Below are 16,735 nucleotides of genomic sequence, written 5' to 3' on the forward strand. Positions count from 1 at the left end.
AGAAATTTTAAACCCATAATGTGTTTTGCTTCAAAAGTTAAGTATATTTTCTCTTGGATATCATGAAATTAATTAGTGTTTCTTCTGGCGGTAACCAAAAAAATTGTTTTTTTCCAGAAACCATCTGAATCTGGAATCCATAATTTTTTCTGGTATCTTTGCCAAGGTATTCAGAAGTAAAATTGGTCTATACAATTTAACATCAATTTTTTTTTCTAGTTCGAGTATTGAAATAATCGTGGAGTGCGTCCGATTTTGCGATATGTGTCTAGATGACCATATTTTGTTGAATACTTAAATAACTGAGTTTAAGATGGATCTAGGGAAGTAATGTATACATTTATACGGAATCCCGTTTGGTCCTGGATAGACACTAGTGCATTTTGATAAAACTCTGCACATATCAACTAACTGAATAAGTGAGTTAAGTTTTGTGTTGTTTGTCTAAATAGAGGCTTATATTGGATATAAAATATTGGTTTCTCATGCTTAATGTATGTTATTTGGTTGAATGCAATAATAGACTCTATTTGTGGGACATCTTGTATTAAAAATTATTGATTCATCTTTTTTTGGGAAGGGGTGATGGTTTTTTGTGCGTTTGGTTGTGAGGAGTTGGGTGTGGTGAGGGGTGGATTGATGTCAGGATCATTCATCATGTTGGAGGGGGGAAACCCTTTACTATTTTTACCTACTATGGTTGATTGGGGCCGTAATCAAGAAAAAGAAAGAAAATAACATACCTTTTTGATTGCGATGAAATGCTGGATATTGCTATCGGAAGCTAAAAATGCGATAAGCAATTGTTGACGGCAATACACGTGTATGTCGGTTGTAACACGTGTACTTTCATATTTATTATTCTCCTTATTATTTCTGCAATTTTTAATTATTTGACCGAATTTATAAGACGCATAACATTTAATTTAGTTTTCATATATTTTTCCCGAATTATTTTTATTTTTAAAATTATTTATTTATTTTTTCATAATTATTTATATTATTTTTTTATTTAGTTTTTATCTTCAAAAATATTTTTTAACATAGTTATGTATATATTTATTCATTATTAATGCTTTTCCGGTGGATTCGTCTTTCGTAGTAGACCTCGATAATTCTATATAAGCTTTTTGTACCCTTGCTGCATAGTTTGTTACATTTTCATTATACCCTGGTTCTAATTATTTAATTGGGTTTGTAGATAACTTACTGAATATTTAGTATCGAAAGATTTTCTTAAAAGATTTGTTTATTCAATAAAAGTATTGATCGTGTTTATATTCTCTATTTCAAATACGTCTCCCATTAGATTAGTAATCAGTGCCTCTAGAATTGCCGGTTTAATTGTCTGATCAACATGATTAAATATAAATCCACACTTTTTCACGAATGCGGTTAAAGATTAGTTTTTATCTCCATTATATGTCGGTATACCGTTATAACATATAAATTGCCGTTTCAAAATTTAATAGATTTATTGTTATTTTTTCTATAAAAGATTTATTTAAATATATTAATCCATCTAAACTATTGGTTCAGTTAGTTAAGTATTTACTGTGTCGTTAGCATTTTCAGTTTTACTACCACTTCTAAGTATTTTATTTCAATATAATTACTACTTATTTCTAAATAATCACAGCCAAATATTAATATACTTGACATTTTGTTTCCTTTATTTTTGATTAGTCCTGTAGATAGACATTGGATGCTCTGGAATAACTTTAGATGCTCTGGTGGACTTTGAATGCTCTTGATGTTCTTAAAGGTCTTATGATACTCTCCTCTTGATTGTTCTCGTTGTGTTAACTTGTGTTGATTATTAATTATAAGTTATACGTACGCTGTTGGGCATACGTAAACTGCACCCAAATTTTTATCTATGTTAAAGGTATAGTGTAAACTGCACCCGATTTATTAACTTATTAAATTCTCTATATTTTACGATTGTGTACTTTTTTAAGTATATCACAGAAATTGTATTTTCGTCAAGAAATATCAACACGTTATCGAATATCTATATTGCAGTAATACGACAACTGATGGTTATCACTACTTCCGGCATAGTTCTGCTAGTACCTATCGTATTCATTTTAATCAGTTAAGTCACGATGGTCACCTTTTCTTTATGAATTTAATTCAATAATTTATTTCAATTAATATTTGATATAAAATATTTTGTTCAGTTTACATTTATCGTTCAACATGAACAGACGTCATTTTCGTTTGTCCGTTATCTTTTGTACACTACACTAATGAGCCTAATCTAATGTTATTAATCAAAACATGTCTCGGAATAATTCGAAACGCAATTTATCCTCTTTGTCATCATCTTCACCCACAAAATCTAGCGGCAACCAAAGTAAAGTATTCATCACACCGAATCGCTTTGCTTCACTCTTTGAGGACAACATTTTCGATCAGGAGGTGTATAACCCTCCCGTTATCGCAACATCTTCCAATGTCCAGTGCAACGCTTTGCCCAGACACGTGGAAATCACTCCAAGCAAAAGAATTTTTTTTTTATTTTGCACCTCCTTTCTATTTTACACGCTCAAGAAATCCTTACTCGACCTTATCATTCCTTCGGGTATTAATGTTAAAAATACCCCAAATATAAAAATCTAGTTTATAATTATCTTATCACTAATGAACAGATAAATTTCCACACATACCTATCTAATAGTTTGAAACCATATGCTATATTTATTAGGCACCTCTACCCGTTCACTGCTATGAAGACATACAAGCCAGCTTATTTTATATTGGCCACGAAGTTATTCGAGTCTTTAATATTGTACATCATACCACTAAAAAACCTTTACTTCTTTTTCGAATTGATCTAAAATTTGCTGATAATAACAGTGATATTCTTAAATTAGATTTGCTTCTTCACACCAGAATCAAAATTGAGCTGCCCAGGAAAAAACTCTCCCCTCCACAATGCCATGATTATCAAGCTTATTATCACACTAACTTTTGCCACCAATCTCCACGTTGTGTTAAATGTAGAGAAAACCATTTAGTCTTAGACCTTTAGTCTTTACGATTCACAAATTATTAGTAAGTCTCCGAGTAACAGATCGAACTCTTTTATATACTAGTGTTTTACTGACTAGATCAGCAAAATTCTTATTCTTATATTAATTGCGTAATGCGATGTAATGTTTTTAACTATTATCTAATTTTCGTACACTATTTTTAATTAATACAATATATACAAATACATATATCATGTGATACTATATATTTGAGAAAGTTAATAAAAAATCAATTATTTAAATACTAAAATTTAATTTAAAAGAAAAAAAAACAATGTTAACCAATTTATTCGGTTAAATAGTTTTTATCTGTATGTTATATAATAAACTTTATTAATAAAACTGAATGAAAGTACTAAATATAATTCTTAGTTCTAAATTACTTCAGTGGAAAAATATTTAAAATGCTTATTAAAGATAAATAACTATGCATGCATATTTTATGCAATATAAGTATTTGGGTATCATAATTATTATAATTTAAAAATAACAAACGGAAAAAAGGGTAATACATTATTGAGGGGTGTTGGGTACTGGTGTTTAAAGGGTTAAGCTTTGCCAATTTACATACACGTCTCCACAGTAAAATTTGTAGAAAAAAAAATGACTGGAACAAAAAAAGTTGAAAATCTGCTGTGTATCACGTCTTCGATTTCCTCTTTCTATACTTTCAAACATATTCCTAATAAAAATAAAAATAAAAATAAAGTTAAGTTAAAAATAATACATTAGAGCTCAAAACTATTAATTTTCATAGTCTATTAGATTAAAATAAAAATTGAGTTAATGGGGTACGATTGATATCCTATGATTTTAAATGAGAGAAAGAGAGAGAGAGAGAGAGTGAGAAAATGTTATTGTAAAATGTATTGTTAGATTTTATTTTTCGCGTTTAGACATTTCAAATATATTCTCGAACATATTTCCGAGTCATCGTCGTCGTGTTCAACCCATCTGTTTACGTAATAATCGCAGTCTGTGTAACAATATAATATCATTATATGATTAACCTGACAACGTCTCGGGGAACACTTAAGAATCCGAAAAACTCGTACTATTGTTGTTCAACCGCTGTACGCGCACGCGTTGAATAATGTCACGTCGTTTATAATGCACCCGCACCACCTTTGTACGGTATCTCCCGGGCAAACACTTATATTATTATCATGTGCGCCGACTATTAGCCGTGGGTCGTGCGTGAGGGGCTGGTGCACGAGAAAATTTATTATTATTATGTACACACTACCCCGTTCTAAATCGGTGGTGGCTCCACCGTTATTTTCGCAGTGATTTATACATTGGCGAACGCACCACGGTTTCGAAGCCAAAAACCAATGTCGTCGTCCGTCCGTTCTCCACTGCAAAACGCATCCGAACCGTTTCACGTAAAACAGTATACGCATTTACGAATACGTTCCGTTTACGTAGCGGTTTAACGCAGCGCACAGACTTCATCAAACATTGATTATTATTTAATTTAAACGATTACACGTGGTTTCGTTTGTTCTTCCAGAGCGATCCCACGAATCTAACGTCACTAAACGCCGTCCGATTTGTGTATACTATGATTTTTGTTGCGCATAATGCACCGAACTCTGAACACATTATACACCACAAGGAATGGAATATTCCGTGTTCGCTAGAAATTAAAAAATAAAAATAGATTCATAAGACGTTTTTGCATGTACAAATAAATAGACAATATATAAAATTATAGTATACGACAGTGCTTCTCAACCTGGAAAGCGTGGTTATACAACTGGGTGGTCATGAAATATTTATTTAATTTAAAATTCTTGAAACCAAATTTAATGAAAGATAAATTACTAAATTAATAATAATAATAATTGTAGCAATCATGGAATGGTCGAGAATCTTCGTAGCGGATAGGAACTAATGATCGTTACAATAATGATAATTATTAATATTAATACTTACTAAATTTTGGTTAAGACGACAGCAAGAGTATCCTGTAATTTGAAAGCGGCTTTACTTATATTAATACCTTTAGCTTTAGAAACTGCACTTTCAAAACTTCAAATTATAAGAAACACATAGATTATGCATTTCACAATAGTCTTTAGAGAAAAACTTGCGAATTTCAGTTTCAAATATCATACCTGACATAAATATGTTATGCGAAAGTATGCAATCTCAACCGTCACATATTATTATTATTAATAACCTATCCATTGTTTGAAACCAAATCAACATTATTACTGAATATTTTTGTATAGCTTTATAGTTATTACAATTTATTTTTTGTTTATACATGTTTTATACAATTATATGACAACATTTCAAAAATATATTTAAAAATATTTATTTTCTTTACATTTTAATAATTTATTTGTGTAAATAGTGCATATAAATTTAGTAAATCATCAGTAAAAAAATAATTTATGATTTTGATTGAGGGGGGCCTTGAAAGTTTTACATTAATATTGAAGAGCTCTATAACAAAAAAGGTTGAGAAGCACTGGTGTACGACACGTTATTGACACGAAATATACAGGATACATGCACACCGCAGTAATGTCTCAATGTAAACATATATCTGTAGATGTCATTTTTTTTTCCATAGATGATTAATCATTGGGTTTTCAATTGCAATTTTTTTAAAGTTATCTTAGCGAATTAGGCAAAAATAGGTGCTGTTTTTTAATTTTATAAAATTAAAATAAACGATAAAAAATACAAATGTAATGTGTTAAATGTCACCTCTTCCACTTCACTGTACCAAAACAAAAACATGTAATAACTGCGTCGATATTTCTAACGGCTTTTAGATATAACATGTTATTTAATGATATTCAATTTTTTATTAAGTGTTAATAACGCGTGCAGCTATGATGTAAAGGAGTTCAGATATACGAAAAAAGAAAATCACGTACATTAATACCATGGTATGTACAATTCGAGTAAATTCTAATTTCTTGATTTCGATGGGTTCCTGCAGCGTATTCCATAACTCATTAATTAAATTTCTTCGAACTTGCAGTTTTTGTGTAACGAATGAATGATCGTGTAAATAAAATGAAATTCTGTTTGAATTCATATAAAGTCAATGGTTTCAAAGTCCGTCGGACTGCTACGCTACCACGTCGTTGACCGTACAGTAATTATATGTCTACATAATCCAAATATATATATACTTTAACTTACTCAAACAATTGCAAAATATAGCCGTTATAAGCGTCTGCTATACTGTTGCTAATGAAATCATTACCAATTAAAACGTATATTTACATTGGATTTTTGGTACCCTGTGCTGCAAGAGGATTGCGTTCAAAATCCCAGTATATATCCAGAAGAAACAAAAAAGATAAAAAATAGAAAAATTTAAAAAAATTCACCAGAGAATTACATTTGAATGTATCGTGGATATATTCGTGACATTGTACGTCGGTGAATAAACGGATCCAGTCTTGATTTGAATATTCAAACAGAATGGAACGATGGACGATAAAATAACCCCTACACTTGCAGTATAGTTTGCAATCTCCAATTTTTTATAATTTCCAAAAGACTAATTTTTTCAGACTCATGAACCGTTTGGACACCTCATTATTTTTTATTTCGTTTTAAATTCGTTATGCTATAAATTAGGTTTTGGATAGATTTAGAACAGTGTGATCGTACAAAAAACAAAAATTATCCCATTATTTTTCATAATTCCAGCGAACCATGAAGTGTACGTATAATCAGTCATCGACCACAATTTTATTAATACAAAAATGTAATATTAAAAAGAATCATCACCCCTTCCTGTAATTTATAAGAACTTGTTACTGTCTTAAAATAAAACTCAAGTCTCAAAATAACCGTACAACTTTTATTAAATCAAAAAAAAAAAAAAAGACATTTTTTCGACTGATCGATACGAGTAATTTTTAAACGTCCCCTTGCGTTATATCCATATTAATTATATTTTTAAACTTTGTTGTTGTTTTATGCGTTATCATATTTTATACGGATATCAGATTTAACTTTAAATGTAATGAATGACTCTTAAAAATTACGTTATATAGGGTGTTTCAAAAAGAACGCAGGATTTAAATCTGCTACAAAATAAATTTATTACTTAATCTCTTCGGGAAAATTTAAGGTTCAACAATGAAAAACAATATCGAACATGTGACTCTCTTTACTAACCCTACAGGCAATTATTCTTTCCGTAAAATTTACCATCACTAGATAACACATTGCCCCATCAAGTTCATTGAGGACAAGATAAATTTCTTTCTTGAATTCCAAGACATTTCGAACTTTGTTCTGGTAAACTCGTGACTTACTGTGTATCTTTATAAGAAAAAATCATACGGCATCAAGTTGCAAGATCGAGATGTGTAGTTTTGGTCACGCAACTAAACTAGTCTGTCCATGTACTTCTTACGCAGCAGAGTAATTGTTTCTTTTGAAGTGTGACAAGTAGACACCAAACATTTTTTTATGTTAATTTGGTCCAAATAAGGCCAAAGAAAATTACCGAAATCAGTAGGTATTCTCTTATGGTTATAACAAGATGGCGCAATGTGTTACACTTCAATAGAAATAATCCCTCAGCTGCGTGAGAAGTTCCCGAACCAACTAATCTCGTTGTATGGCCAAAGCTACTCACCTCAATATTGCGACTTAACGCCGTGTGAGTTTTTCTTAATGGGATACACAGTAAGTCATGAGTTTACCAGAACAAGGTTCGAAATGTCTTGTAATTCAAGCAAGAAATTCGTCTTGTTCTCAATGAACTTGATGGGGCAATGTGTTATCCAGTGATGGTAAATTTTATGGAAAGAATAATCGTCTGTAGCTCTAATAGAGAGGATCACATGTCCGATATTGTTTTTTACTATTAAACCTTAACTTCTGAAGAGAATGATTTATTTGCTATGTTTTTTTTCAAAGAAATAAATTGAACTTATAGTGGACTTAAATCTTGCGTTCTTTTTTGAAGACCCTAGACAGAGTCTATATTTGAAATTTTTATTTTAATTGTTTAATTTAATAATTTACAACACTTTAGCCTTGTAAAACCATAATTAATCAGTATTTATATATAGACTGTTTTATCTGCACTTGATGTACGCTTAGGTATTGTATTTCAATTTCATAGAAAAAAAAAAAAAGATAAACTCAATAAAAAATAACTCAATATTATGAACTATGCTAAATCACTATGATTCAAACATTGATTATCTAGTCTAATCAAGTTGAGCTTATATTTTGAAATTTTAGTTTTAATAATAAAACGAAGCTTTGACAAGTAGAGATTACAAAATATTCTATAAAATATACAGTAGTTGAAGTTTTTCTATTAATCAGAAAACCTCGCTCGATTATTTTTCATAATATATTTAATTAAATTGATTAAATGATTATAAAATGTTTAAAATTCAAATGAATAATTAAATGGGGGTAGATATGTTATCTTTTAAAGGTTAAAACATGCGTTAAATTATTAATTAACAAACTCTCTCTCATATTCTCATATGGTACAATTTACCAAGTTAAAAGAGAATAAATTAATATACATACACATATACAAAAGTTTATTAAATTGAAATATACGCAAATCTCTTTGAATCTAAGCTCATATAAAATTACAATTTAAACGATTGATCGTCATCCTTCACACCAGAAGTATTCTTATATATACAGGTAAACTTATATAAATATATAATTATGTACGTATATATCTACGATGAGTTTTAATCAGATTGTGTATTCTAAACTTCAGTGATATCTGCATTGTTGATTTGACAGATCCGACTGGATCGAAACGTTTTTCATTATTTGTACTAAAGCAATCTTGATTGGTAATAAGAGATTGCTTGAAATCGTCTTCGAAAAATCTTATGCGGTTAACATAATTAATTTTTGGCACCTTTGTGCTAATACGGAACAGCTATTCTAGATTTGGATTTTTCAACATATTACATACATACATATATTCGTATATTATAATCGTATAGATACTTAATAAAAAATAAAATATTACCATAAACTAAAATGGTAAAAATATCATAAATAATTCGCACATAATATTTCATCTTAATTTATTTTTGACAAAATATATACATTTTTCTTATGAAATTATATATAAAAATGTGGATCACACATCCTGAGAGTATGTTTTTCTTTATATTGCCTTGCGATAACATTTAAAGAATTGAGCAAACATCGACGCCGTATTCGCAAACTACCTAATAACCAATAAATTGCATTTTGTTTGTGTAGCGTACATGTTTACGATATAATTTTATTCAGCACGAGAGGAGCATAAAATTGTATAGCAAATAATTAATTATTGTGTAATTTTGCTGAGATTTTACAAACAACGCGCGTTCACCGTTAAAAAAAATACAAGTTTCTATACGTAAATAATTTTGAATGAATTATGTTTGTTGCGATTAACTTTTTTACAGCGGTATGTACAGTCTTACTTTCATTTTAATTTAAAACAGATGTAATTTCAGTATTATTTTATTTTACTGTGCTTTTCAAACTCTTTTAATGTAATTTTTCTTTTGACACTTCTCTCAAACAAGAGTGTATTAAAAAAATATTATAGACACGCCATTGGTTATAAGTTATAACTTATAACAATACTAAAATTAACCTTTAGACATGGTCCACGAACAAACATCTTCAGATAAATGAAGAGCTGAAAACTTTAACAGAATGGTTTAAATAGTCCCTTACATTCCAGATAACTGTGAAAGTGCACATTATAAACGTAATTAATAAAATGTTTTCTCTCTCACTCATTTTCTCTCTCTCTTTCTCTCTTTCTCTATTGTTGTATAAATTATATTATAGTACTCCTAATGATATATTTTCCAATCAACTTAAACTTCTTGAACTTTGTTTTTTTAATCATTAGCACTGCAAATAATTCATTATAATAACAATGTAAAATTTGTATGAATACCAATACATAACGGTATTTAAAAAGTATTGAATTAACTTTTTTTAATTTTGGTTTTTAATGATATTGTGCTTAGCATTGAAATCTGTTAAACCAAAGTTCATATATAATTAATATATAATTATAATGTTAATTATTTGACCAAGAAAATATTATTAACTATATAAATCATAAATTTAACATTATTAAACATTTCAAAAAAATTTTAATATAATAACACTTAAAATATAAAAATTAAAAGAAAATATCGTGTCTTGAGTATTATTATACACATTTTTCTTGAACTGTATAGAACCATTATAGGCTAAAATGGACGGGTATTATATTAATATATTTAATTATAACACCTAATCATCACGTGCATAGAAATATTTTTTTATTGGTGCATCAGAGTTTCTATTCAAGTTATCGTAAATTTATAGTACACAATCATCAGAGATGGATCACGACCAAGATTACAAAATTTAAGAAGGAGATCTATAAAATTCAAAAAAGAATACATTTTAAATCACACGTAATTCAATTTTTATCTACATTTTAAATATATTTGAAAATTTTAATCCATTTAAAATACATTTTTAACTGTAATTGATAAACTAGGAATGTCTGATAATCTCAAATTAAAATTGTTTTTTTTTTTTGAGAACCATAGGGTGATGTTATCACTTCGATCGACTCCTTTTTCCTCGTTTTTTTCCTAGTTAATCTATCTTTATTATATTGTATTAATATTTATATATATATATTATATGTATTATATTATCGATTCCCTTATATTTAATCGTTCTTAGTCCATTGACCTGGGCCATAAGTTTAACTCATATATCGACCATTGCAATTACATTACGTGAGTAACTTATGTCACGTTAACCGCTACAGATTATGTATTATACACATTGTACATATATACCGTTTCGCAAAACTTTAAGTATCAGACGAGAAGGTCCACTTAAGATCTCGATGCGTATTCAACAATATCCATAAACTTGACAATCACCTGGGGACCTTTTGCGAAAAAGTAGATCACTCTGTACACGCGCAGCTTTTGCGGCAACTGTAGTTTTTCTAATTTAACCGTTCCTGAGTCCAACTATGACATTATGCTACAGAGTAAATCGAAAACATTTGCGTATCTCAATTTCATATTATCATCGAATGGCCACGTTCGCTTGTACTCACGCACTCCACGTCTCGAAGGCTGCAAGCGCATTCCACTTAAAACTTCGAACACGTTTGCCACGATACAACCGCACCATAAATCTACCGAATATTATACAAAAACGTATTATTTTCGAATGTTGTTAACTATAATAAATACGTTTAACAATGTTATATATTTATTTTTTCAGACGTTGAATATATTTCGAGAGAGTAATGCACAAAACGTCTTCAGATAACGTCAATTGAAGTAAGATATCTTAGTGTAGGTTTTTTTATTTTTTGTTTTTATCAGAATTCAGGTATTTTCTCTTTTCTACTGAGCATAAATATAGGTAGATACGCCAGTCGTATTTCATCGGTCTGTAATCGCGTAACCCTATATGCGCGTATGTGACAATGTAACCTTATTCTCGGCCGATATACAAAGTCCACGGAGTTCCGGAATATACGCTTTTTTTAGTATAAAAAAAAAAAAAAAAAAAAACAGTAATGGCGAATAAAACGACTAAATATATCATATCGTATATTTGCAACAGCTATTTGCAAGGTAGACAACAATAATGCATTTCCGCTGCGGCGGTGACGTTATCACTTTTGCTGGAGGCGGCCGGACACCGATAACCTATTTCCTGTCGCGTATATACATAGTGTCCGATGCAAATGAAACGGAAAACATCGACAGTCTAACGCCGGGGGTTATTTATCAGCGGTATAAATTACATGAGTTCGAGGAACTGTATTACGTATATAGCCGCGGTGTGATAGGCAAGGACCAAATAATAATCATGATAATATTAATAAAAATAATATTACCAAAAGTTCCTGAGGCCACGTGTAAAGTGACGTAAACGGTATCTACTTCTGCGATTTATTTTATTATTTAACGATAGTTCTATTCCTCCCTCCTTCCAAGTATCAAATCACGTTGTATAATCCAATACGATGTATATTATGCATGTGCGTAATAATGAAATTCCAGAAGTATCTTCAATTCTCATCCTCCTAAAAACATCTCTTTTACCTTCACCTTGAATAACTTGCCGTAAAGTCATCAAAATGGTTCAAATCCATTTACACTTATCCGACTAATTCTACTTATTTCTTTCTAAACGTTCTATAAAATGCAATATTTTACTTACGCGTCTATTGTGAAACATTATATTATAGTTTGATTTAATTTTTCGGAATGACAGAAGAGAATCACAACTATGCAATTCCACCGTAATCTGCGCGTATTCAAATCAAGACCTATGTATATAACTATTCGGTGTAATATCATATAAAACACTTTTCCTCTTAATTTTTTTTTTTCATCCTCGTTTGTTTTTTTATTTCTCATCGCACTATATTATTCGGCACTTTTAATTATTTACGAATATACAGATATTCAAATAAAAGTTATTTATATAAATACTGGTATCATGAATGTTTTTGACTTAAATGTTATATGCTGTAATTCTAAACCATTTGATAAATGAATATAAATGCTAAACTTCATTTCAATTTGAAAAATATAATGTTCTAATAAATTCATATCCAAATGGCGTTATTACGAAATAAAGCTTTGAAAATATCTGTGAATTATACTGCTATGCAAAAGAATAAAGGGAACATTTTTATATGCGTGTCGATTGAGTTACACAAATTATCGTCTAAAACTGTGCATACGAAATGAAAAAATCTAAATAAAGCGTAGAGTACACGGAAAACAAATCCAAGTAAATTTTAAAAACGTGAGTAAGTAAAGTTTAATAGATGAGAACTTAAAATTGTGTAAAGCTTTAGACATACTTACGAAAAAATGTGGTTTAAACATACATTTTGTTTTCATATTAATAGTTGAAAAACGTGTTTACCTGCAAATCAAATATCCTAACGATTCGGAAGAAAACCGTTTTTGACGCATAAATATCTTAAATACTATAATTAACAAATGGGAGTAGTATACCATCGAGGCACATAGTCATTTTTGGTTTCTTCGAGGAAATAAAATTAAATAAATTATAGTAAAAGTTTATGAGCAATTCATATGTGGGTAACATTTCGAAAGGTGCAAAATGCTTTTATATTACGTATACTCGTATAATAATAAGACCCCTAGATGAAGTTGGTATTACAACCATAAGGTGGTATGGGACGATGGTGTGATAAAATCCTCGTTTTAATGTTAAAAAATATTTGCGTAAACTCAGTTATATTGAGAATTGTAAATTTCCGTAGCATTAAGTTTCACGGAAACGCACACTAAATATTCTTATGAAACAATGGCGGCTGCAGTACACTGTCGTAAAAGATTATCACATGTTGATCGTGTCTCAAGAAAATGTTTAACCTAATCGCGTTAAATTAAACGAAAACCATTATGACGTAAATATTAAAATTGTTTTTTAAACAATGCAGGAAAATGCGCAGAGAAATTGTTAAAATCCATCGAGATTTTATTTAAGGCGAGAATACTTTGTATAAAACATGTTTTCAAACAAATTCAATCACCATTTCGGGGTTCATGAATAACAAATGCCAAAGAAATGGCTTAAATGTGACTTATTATATATAGAAGAAATTGGATTGTTTTGAACGGAAAAATATAATTGAAAATAGTCGATCTCGCAGTATATCTACTGTCTACACCATAAAATCAAGTAATGAAACCCGTGCAACTTTATATGCAACAGTATACATGGCAGTAGATCTTCATAAATATATCAGTTTTAAGTTTTATACCAACTTCAATTTATATTTCATCGAATTAATCTGATTTCGAACATGCTGTCTGTTTTTATTTTTAGATTTTTAACATGCGTTACAAACACGAGTATATTGCTTTTTTCCTTCGTGTGCGTCATTGCATTTATATATTTATATATAAATAAATTATTTTTTGTTATCTGAAATACTTCCAATAAATCATTGTTCTCGCACCGCAAGTATATAATTTTGTATTTGTATATAAAATATTATATTTATATATAGATCAATATAAATTATGTCGTTGTATGTAAATTGAATCTATAAATTTATCAGACCAAAATATAATGCTATAATATTTCTATAAAATTACCATTCAAAAATATATAATACAGTTTTGTAGAACTTTTAAAAAGTAACTTATTTAATTTCACAGTTTAACAGGATTAATTCAACGTAATTATTAACTACAAATTTCTTTAGTACATCTATTTCCATAGAAATTAAAATTAAATTTTAAGTTAAAATTGTATCTGAAACTTTAAAATAATCCGTTTTCGTTTGGTAGTGTTAAATATAAATAAAAGTATTTCAATATTGACCGTTTTCGTATAATAATATACAGTAATTGTATCAATATTTAGAACAATTACAATTAACAATTACATTTAAGACATAATTACAGAACACGTATATTATAATTATTATAATATATGTGTTCTGTAATAATAAATACAAGATTACATTTTATTTTGTTTTGTTAATATTATAGTAATACAACATCTTGTAAGAATATACAAATATTACAATTTTGTCTTTCCAAATACGTATTTTGAGTTTAAATTAATTTCCTGTTGCCAGATACAGTAAAGTCATCTCAACTTTTAACTTCGCTAACTACTATGCGCATGGTTTGCAACCGATATGCGAATAACAAAATTTTTTACTTTATTTTAAGTGTATTTAAAAACACTTAATAACTTAATAAATGAGGTTTTTATAATAAAATAATAGCGTAATATCACTGTATACAATTCAATTTGTTTTCATATTTCATACATATTTACCGTATTAGAGTGATATGTATATAATAAATTCTTAAAATATTTAAATTTATAGTTTTACAAATCCATAAATCGTTTAGTTATCGAATTTTGAATATCACATCTTGAAAAAGATAATATAATATCTCATTGCATCATACATTCTCTACACCCATATTTTTGGGTTTGGATATAATAAAAATACAAAGACACAAACAACAGTATAAATTCATATAAATTTTCTATAAATTTGAAATATTTTCAAACACACAACAGATTAGCTCCGTTAATTTTTGTAAAATAAGCTCATTGCGTATTGGTATAGTATAATATATATATCTTGATTTGAAAATTTACTACGAATGTACGTTTTTATCCCATTAAGTACGAAAACTCTCTAATGTTAGATATTTGTAAAAAAGAAATAAATAATGAATAAATTAAAAAAATATATGAATTATAAAAAATATGAGTGATATTAAATTGATGAAGTATTTTTATTATTAATTTCACTGACCATATGTACATTAGGATTATCTTCAAATAATAGCTCTATACATTGTCAACGTTTAGTAATAATGGTAAACACAATATTATTATACATTAATTCATTTCAAGTATACAATACCTGTCGTATATTAAAAATTCCCATCAAATATCCAAAATGTGTTATAATTTGTTTAAGAGAAACATAGTGCCACACGCTTTTTTAGCACCAATACTCATACAATTGTGGTCCATTAAAAATAGTTTCCCGCTAAAAATCAACATATTATCCACAGTTTTTTGAACATTAATTATATAAAAAATTTAAATAGTGTAAATTCAAATTAATTTTAAAAACCATTACAAATAAGATTAACTATTTACAAAATAATACTATTATTCGTGTATCCATATTTTTAATATAATATAATATAATATGATAATATTTATTGACATCAAAAACAATAAAAATAATAATAACAATCACTGATGTCACATTGTACAAATTGATGTATAAATATATATATATATATTTTTATTATTCCTTTGATTTTTTTTTTTTTTTTTTAAAGCTTGTGCTTGTGTTACAAAAAGAGTTAATTTTTTTATGTACAACATTGTCTATTATTTACGTTTCATTAATTTATTTTTACAATAATTAATTTAATAAAAATTCTTAATGTGTAAATTCAACTCATGAGATTGAATACATACTTCATGCAATTCGTGTAATTCATAACCTATATATCTACATAATAATACATTTATGATAGTCAATATTATAATATTATTATAAAATAAAACTTCTATCACTTTACATCACATTTAAATTATTATTATTTGATTGTACCTACTTCTAACTCTGCTACACAATCCTTGATTTTATCAAAACTATATAATGTTTTACTGATTATAATTATTATGAATTTTATTTTATTTTTTTTATTTAGTTATGAAATCAAGGAAATTAAAATATTTTGGAACAATATAAGTTTACGTTAATATTTTCATTAAATTTAATTTTCTTTATACATTAATTCAAATTTAAAAACAGAAATTCCATAAGTAATCTTGAAAGAATTCAATATATTTTGAATCTGTTTCATTGATGATATTGAAACGAAACATGATAAATTATAATACTCAACGTACTATATTTAAATTAACTAAATATAACTTTGTAAATTTTCTCAACAGCAGTTTCAGCGTGTTTTTAATTGTATTTACTATATTTTCGTTGTTCTGAATAATTTCAACCAAATATAGGTTTTATGCTAAAAATTGATTAAATAAATAAAGCATGTCACAAGAGATTTCAGCATCAAAAACTCCGCTGGATATACGTTAATTTACTACAAATAGAAACCATTGTATCGATAACCTTGAGACAA

General features: G+C 28.2%; 1 protein-coding gene across 11 annotated transcripts in view; it reads left to right on the forward strand.

Annotated features, from left to right (window-relative positions):
• Window positions 1–16,735, forward strand: part of LOC112680628 (amphoterin-induced protein 2) — a 355,883-nt gene that overhangs the window by 284,681 nt on the left and 54,467 nt on the right. For 9 of the 11 annotated variants that reach the window (XM_025550788.1, XM_025550789.1, XM_025550786.1 and 6 more), the window contains one exon: window positions 11,316–11,374. The exons of the other annotated variants lie outside the window; for them this stretch is intronic. The gene's annotated coding sequence lies outside the window, so the exon portion shown is untranslated. The remainder of the gene's footprint in view (window positions 1–11,315; window positions 11,375–16,735) is intronic. 11 annotated transcript variants of the gene reach the window in all.

Source organism: Sipha flava, unplaced genomic scaffold (assembly GCF_003268045.1).
Source record: "Sipha flava isolate LNK unplaced genomic scaffold, YSA_version1 178_pilon_pilon, whole genome shotgun sequence".
In the NCBI taxonomy this organism is placed as follows: domain Eukaryota; kingdom Metazoa; phylum Arthropoda; class Insecta; order Hemiptera; family Aphididae; genus Sipha; species Sipha flava.